Consider the following 6,675-nt stretch of genomic DNA (forward strand, 5'->3'; position numbering starts at 1 on the left):
TATTTTTTGTTTTGCCAACTTTTTCTTTTTAAATTTGGATTTGAATAAAACCAAACTAAAATTCTGAAAAAAAAATATTAGTTAGAATATTGACCAAAATTTCATATATTGTGAAGCTCCAGCTTTAGGTAACCTAGCTCCTAATACGCCTCTTGGAGTTTAATGGAGCAGTCAGGCCCATTACTTCCAAAAAGCTATTAGAGCATATTGATTTATTTTTAATTGGAAAAGCTGAAGGGATTTCTTTTTATAATGGTGAAATAACAGAGGTTTCATCTGAAAACTCCTAGTCAGAAATACCCCTCTAGCCACGTAAATGGTAGACTTAGGTGATCAGGGACATCGCTGTGGTGCTGCATCAGAACGAGCGCCCTGCTGAGCCCGATCCTGGCACCCAAACTGCCTGAGCATCCACACTGCCCTGGCTTGCTTGCACTTGGGCCTTGCCTTGCACGAGGAGAGAGAAAGCAGCTCGCATCTAGATTCTGCTTCACACAGCATTGCTGCCACGTGCTGCAGCCATTTGGCCGCAGAGGCTCCCGTCCCTACCTGAGTACAGCCATGTAAGGGAGTAAAGATGTGGCACTTGTGAGCCCCATCACAGAGGGCATGAAAAATGAAGCACCAAGCTGCCATTCTCCCGAGAGGTGCAGCAGCAGCTCTCCAAATCAATACTTTCAACCAGAAATATTTGGCTTGCAGGTGTTTGGCTTTCTGATGAATAGCCCTAATTTTCTACAGAAAGCAGATACTTTTTTTTTTTTTTTTCCTGGAGAAAATACTCTCAAAAAATTCAATTTTCCCTTTAAAGAACAGATGGCGATAGAAAATTTTTAACCTATAAGATGTAACAACACGCATGATTTTTCTTCCCCAAAACAATCTTTTCTGCATACCCATTGAATTGCTACAGAAAATTGCACTAAATGTCACTGGCTCTGAGCCGAAAACATTGCCTGCTTTTTCAAGCTCTAACAACAGATTTATTTAAGATGTTTCCCTGTGTGAACCTTGCTTTTTCTCATATTCTCAGCCTATTAGAGGAAGGCCAACATACCACTGTATTGCGTCTTACTGGATATGGTGATCATGGCCCCATGCCAGCCAGCTGAAAAAGAAGGGTGCTCGTAAAGACCTGCAGGCACAAAGAACAAGGAACAGGTCACCAGGGTAGAGCAGTCAGGTCTGGTAGCTATCTTAGAGGTTACAGAATGATCAGCAAATGTTTAATTACCAATACACGTGTGCAGAATTTCTAGAAGGCTTTTACTTACTCGCTTCCAAAAGGAAAAAAAAAAAAAATCATCTATGTCCTGAATTTGCTATGATTCAGTCAGCGAAAGAAAGGAAATCCAGGGTTGGAGATCGCCCCCTCCCCACTGTCTATCACAATGGGTTACCTTCCTTAATTTTACCCGACTGTGTCATATTGTGACCAAATATTGGAGGCTTGATCCTTAACTTTGAAGTTTTTCTCTTTTGTGGAATCAAGCCAGAACCACAACATTTTTGAAAACGCAGTGCTTCACTGTATTGAATGCAGTTTTCTCTGTGAGAGTAAAACCAAACAGCTTCTACCCTTCCAAGGGATGTTTTTTTAAAATTGTCTTTAACCATTTTTCTTTGTGTTCATATTGGCACTTGATTAAAACTGTAGGACATCTGATTCAAAAGATTATTTTCAGAAGACAAATAAGGAAACTTTAATGATTTTTCTTCAAATATCTCCTATCATTTTTTATAAATTCTTTCCAGTTTTGGCTTGACATTCTAACACACTTCAGGATTATCTGAAAGCTAATTCAAGTAATACTTTACTTTGGCCCTGCTTTCTATTATTTTCATGTGTCAGTATTAATTGTATTTAAGTACTCTCTTCAGGAACATTTGAAATAAAATAGAGGTTTTAGAGATCAAAATCAAATATACACATATACATGCGTATACACATATGCATAGCCATCAGAAATTACTCATAGTTGCAACGTGTGTTCAACTAGCCAAATACAATAAACAAGTCATTCATTACTTTAAAGTTATAATGACCTTAGTGATAACTTTTCCTGAATAAAGAATGCAAACTCTAGCCACAACAAAACTTACTGAAGTTTAATTAAATATTTTAATAGAGTTACGCCTTATTCAAGAGAACTCCACAGAGAGAGGTTTCAGTGGTTTATATGGGGGAAAAGAGATTCCATATCAATAAATACGTTGACATCTACCAGGTAAAGTGTTGTAATATTCCTCTGGGTGCAACTTCTCTCCCACTAACGTGTTGGACAGTTTAGATTAACACCATATGCCCCTTAGTAGAATGAGCTGGAAACCAATGTAATAGTGTGAATTCGTTCCATAGTATTGTTTTCCCAGCATTTCCAGTATCCCCAGGTTACGGGTTGATGATATGGGCAGAATAATGAAAGAGGAGAAAAAAAACATGGGGACAGGTGGAAGCACAGAATGAGCAGAACCACAGGGAGGAAGAAAGGCAGGAAGAAAATTAAGAGAAGTTATGGGAACTGAAGAACAGGTTGTTTTGTGGTTGTTTTTTTTTTTTTTTTTTTTTGGTAGAATAAATAGACAAGGGGGATTTTCCAGTGATGTTGAGGATATGCCGGTGTTCAAAAGTGATGGCAGTAAGTCAGAAAGGGCAATGGCTCTTCTGGAGATGTGGTAAAGACAATGGATAAGATGAATTATTTCTACATCTAGAGATACACAATATTGAGTGGCATCACCACCACAGGCAGATCTGGTGAGAGAGAAGAATCAGGCAAGCAGGAGCATCAGAGAAGTTACTGCTCACTCTTAGAGGACCAGAACTAGGATGTGTCCCCTGTGCGGCTCCTAATGCTGTGTCACTACGTAAAGCACAGTAAGGGAAAAGAAAGGAAGTAAATAACTTGCCTTTTAAGTCTATGTATCAAAAATTATTCCCTGACTCTGTGTTTATACTGTAGTTTTCTTTGCAGTCAGGATTAAAGTTTGCTTATTTGTAGCAATTTTATTAATCTAACTGATCTTTAAAAAATATTCATTTAATTTGTAGCAATTTGTATTAATTGGGGTGATAGGCCTAGCCATTGGTTAACCTTGCACAATAGGTGTATGTGCCTCTCCATCAGCAGATGAGTTACTGAGTTACACAGACATGGACTGAGCTTCAGATGGGACTCCAGAAAATTGACTCCAAACAGTGTCTATGGATTGGCTTCTTTAGATAAAGGGCAGGGATGAATGCTCCGTTATACCAGAGGCAAACATGTTTTGGTGGGGAAAAAAAAAAAGGCAAAAAACCACCACCACCAAGTGGATAGCTTCTTTTCTTCATAGACAGACATTTAAAATTTCTTTACATTGTTTGCTAAGAGGAGCTCTGGGCTGGTCTGTTATTTGTGAAAATGGCTCATTCTTTTTCTTCATGGCTTTTGTATTTGAGGACCTAGGACTAATATCAATATTCTTTTCTGTATTTCATGATGAAATATGCTCCTACTAGTGGAGAATGCTGGAGTAAACAGCACCAAAGAATGCAAAATACTTGCAGGTGGTTATGTTGTTTTTAAATAAACTATGGGTCAGAAATATTGCAGACAGAATCACTGCAATCCATCTCTGGTAAAATAATGACAAAATACTCCTAGTTACTCAATTAAAAATACCAGAATTCAAACTAAATGTTATTCATAACAAATAGTTCAACTAGCTGAATCCATGGTGTGACAGTGACAGCTATAATGAAAATCAGTGATGCTGCAATTTATTTTTTTTGATCCTTTCAGAGATTTCATAATGTGTTTTCAATTAGAGGCAAGCCAGCATTCAAACACTAAGGGACATTTCTGTGTAACCAGTCTGCTGCTGCCTGGCACCAGTATGAGTTAATCCTTGAAGATCTCAAACCCCCAAGCACGACATAGCTGTAACCCCAACACTACAGGTTTTCCTGAAGAAAAGGTATTTTCAAAATAAATAATAATAAAAAAATAGTATACTGTCAATGAGAAGGTCTAAATAATGGTCAGAAATCCTACAAACAATTGAGAGGTGAGGAAAATTTAGGCTCAGAGCTGAATTTCACAGCTTTATATGCAAAGATTTCTAAGAAATATGATTTTTTCTCAAAGCTGAAGAGAAGCAGGTATTCGATATTTTACCTTGCTTAGATAAAATGGACATCTGAGAGCTTGACTTTAATCCTAAACTACCAGTGAAACAAGCAAAAAGAAGTAAGAAGGGAGGTGTTTTCTAACTAAATTGCATAAAGCTGTCTTGCCAAAATTATCCAGTGTTGTAGCAAGGCACTGACATAAAGTTATGCAACTGAGTCAGGTTCTTGGCTGCAAGATTTCCATCCGAAGGCAACTTTCTCTTATTTTGATTGTGATAATCCTGAAGCCAGCCGGACTGTTTCCTTAGTGCATGGGGTAAGGGAAACAGCTCGAACTGTGTGTTCCTCTGCGTGTGAAGGTTTCACAGAGCATAGAGGCTTGCTTGCCAACAGAAATAGCACCCACAAAAATGATTTATATTCAAATGGTCAATAGTTCAGGAAAGGATAAGAGATTTTCACCATAATACATAGACTAAAATTTGGAATAGGTGAGAAGAACTAATGCTTGATTCTAAATTTTGATCTGTTTTCTTTCCATTACTTTGGTTTACAATCTAAATTCTTGCTCCACAAATCTTCAATGCCCTTCAACGCCTGTGCATAAACCAAGGGGAAGCATTAAGTGCTGGTCAGGCAGAGGGCTCTGGGCTGATGGCTCCCAAGCAGAGAAAGTAAAGTCAAATCAGAACCTGTATCTCTTTGTCTAGAAAGTGCAGGGGTAACGTTTCCAAGCAAGATTTGTATCCTGCAGTCCTAAACAATGACTTTGATCCCAGTGACTGTCAGGAATGTAACAGGGTTTGTCCCCCAGATAATGTTATATTTTTAAGGTGCATAGATATTTACATGCATAAAACAAAATTATAATTCAGTAGTAAAAGAATTAGAGAATATAACTGAGACCTTAACCATAGGAGTGGTCCCATTTATGTCAATGGAATAATTTTGCTGCGATAAGGGTTTAGAGAATCCGGCCTGTGTAACAACCATCTGTGCTCCTTGGGTTTTATCCTTAGATAACATTATGCTCTAGCAACAGAAAGAAAATGCCACACTGACAGGTAACCCAACCTATTTCCAAACAGCATGCCAAGTCACTAACTACTTGGGTGTGACATTTGACTGCAGTTGCTTTCACACTTTGATTTATTCTGCTGCTCTCATCAGTGCCCTGTTTCCCCTGTGCAAATTCCTGCAGACACGTTAGCATGGAGGCTGTCACACCGCTGGTCCACTTGTCACAGTTGAGCTCTCAGCTATTCAACCAACACCCTGAAACTGACCCCAGCCAAGGTGGCAGCTCTACACGCTACCTTCTGCATTAAATACATGGCAAGATGACCCTTACCTCTGCAGCCGCTACTACAGCATACACCAAAAACCTGCTGTTCTGTAAAAATATATCTTTATTAAGGCACGAAGTGTTGAGTCTTCTTCAAATATTTAAGTTTTGCAAAGTAACCTTCACTACAGTATATTATTACTATTATTTATACACTCAATAAGTTAATCAAATGTACTGTTTTTCCCTTGCAGGTGATCAAAGGGAGGTTTGGGCCAGTCTGTAGGATCTGGCATGGCCCAGTAGTCACAAGAGACACGGTGTCTTTTTTAGGCAGCATTCTGCCCACACAATAGCAGCAAATCAGTTTCACTCAAAGAATTCATGGTGCAATGCTGTAACTGTTTTGTGATCAAAGTACTGCAAAATCATGATGTAGTTTAGTATTTCTGTGTGGCACAACATGTCAAACTTTGTTTTCATTTTATTTTTTAATTGTTTAACTTGCAAGTCAGAGAGACTTTTTCCTAAAACCAAAGAGAAAACTCCGTTTGCAGTGAGTGGTACGGAGGTAAGATAAGAAAACCCATCAGCAACTTCTGCCAAAACATATTCAAGGTTAGCATCACAATGCTTGGCTTGTAGCACATCTTTATTAAAGACAGGCTTTCTCAAGAACTTGTGCAGTGAATTAGGTTTCTAAAAAAGCTAAGAAATAGCTAAGAAATGAGATGCCTATGAATGGAGTGGGACTTAGGCACCTCTGTATTTGTTTCCCCAGGGCCTTCCCAGATATAAACATTCTCGTGGAGTCTCATATTTTATATGGTGGGAGAGGATTTTAGAATAATCAGCAAATTCTTCTCAGTCAGAGCAAGAGCTTCCTTCTCAGCTGAGTGCCCTTAACACTTGGTCACGGGCTGTCCTGAACTGACGGACAGGCTCTTTTCCTGTTAGGGCATTTTAACCCAATCTGAATTGCTAAAGAGTCACTGACACAGATAAAGAAGCACTGCCAAACTGATTGTGCTGGCTAGGGTGCTCCCTGTCATCTCTGAAACTGTGATTCAAGTATCTGCTCCAGAGTGAAGTGAGGAATGTCTAGGGCACAGAAAGAAAGAGAGACACAGAGTACCATGGAGCAGACTCCATCCCCTCAGGAGGTTCAGCTTGAGACATGGTGCCTATAAATTTGTCAGCCGATGGTCAGCTTTAAAGACTGATCCAAAGGCACCACAAGAAAGCAACGGGACAGTTATCTGTGCAGGTGTAGTGT

The sequence above is a fragment of the Anas acuta genome, chromosome 9 (assembly GCF_963932015.1).
Source record: "Anas acuta chromosome 9, bAnaAcu1.1, whole genome shotgun sequence".
Classification (NCBI taxonomy): domain Eukaryota; kingdom Metazoa; phylum Chordata; class Aves; order Anseriformes; family Anatidae; genus Anas; species Anas acuta.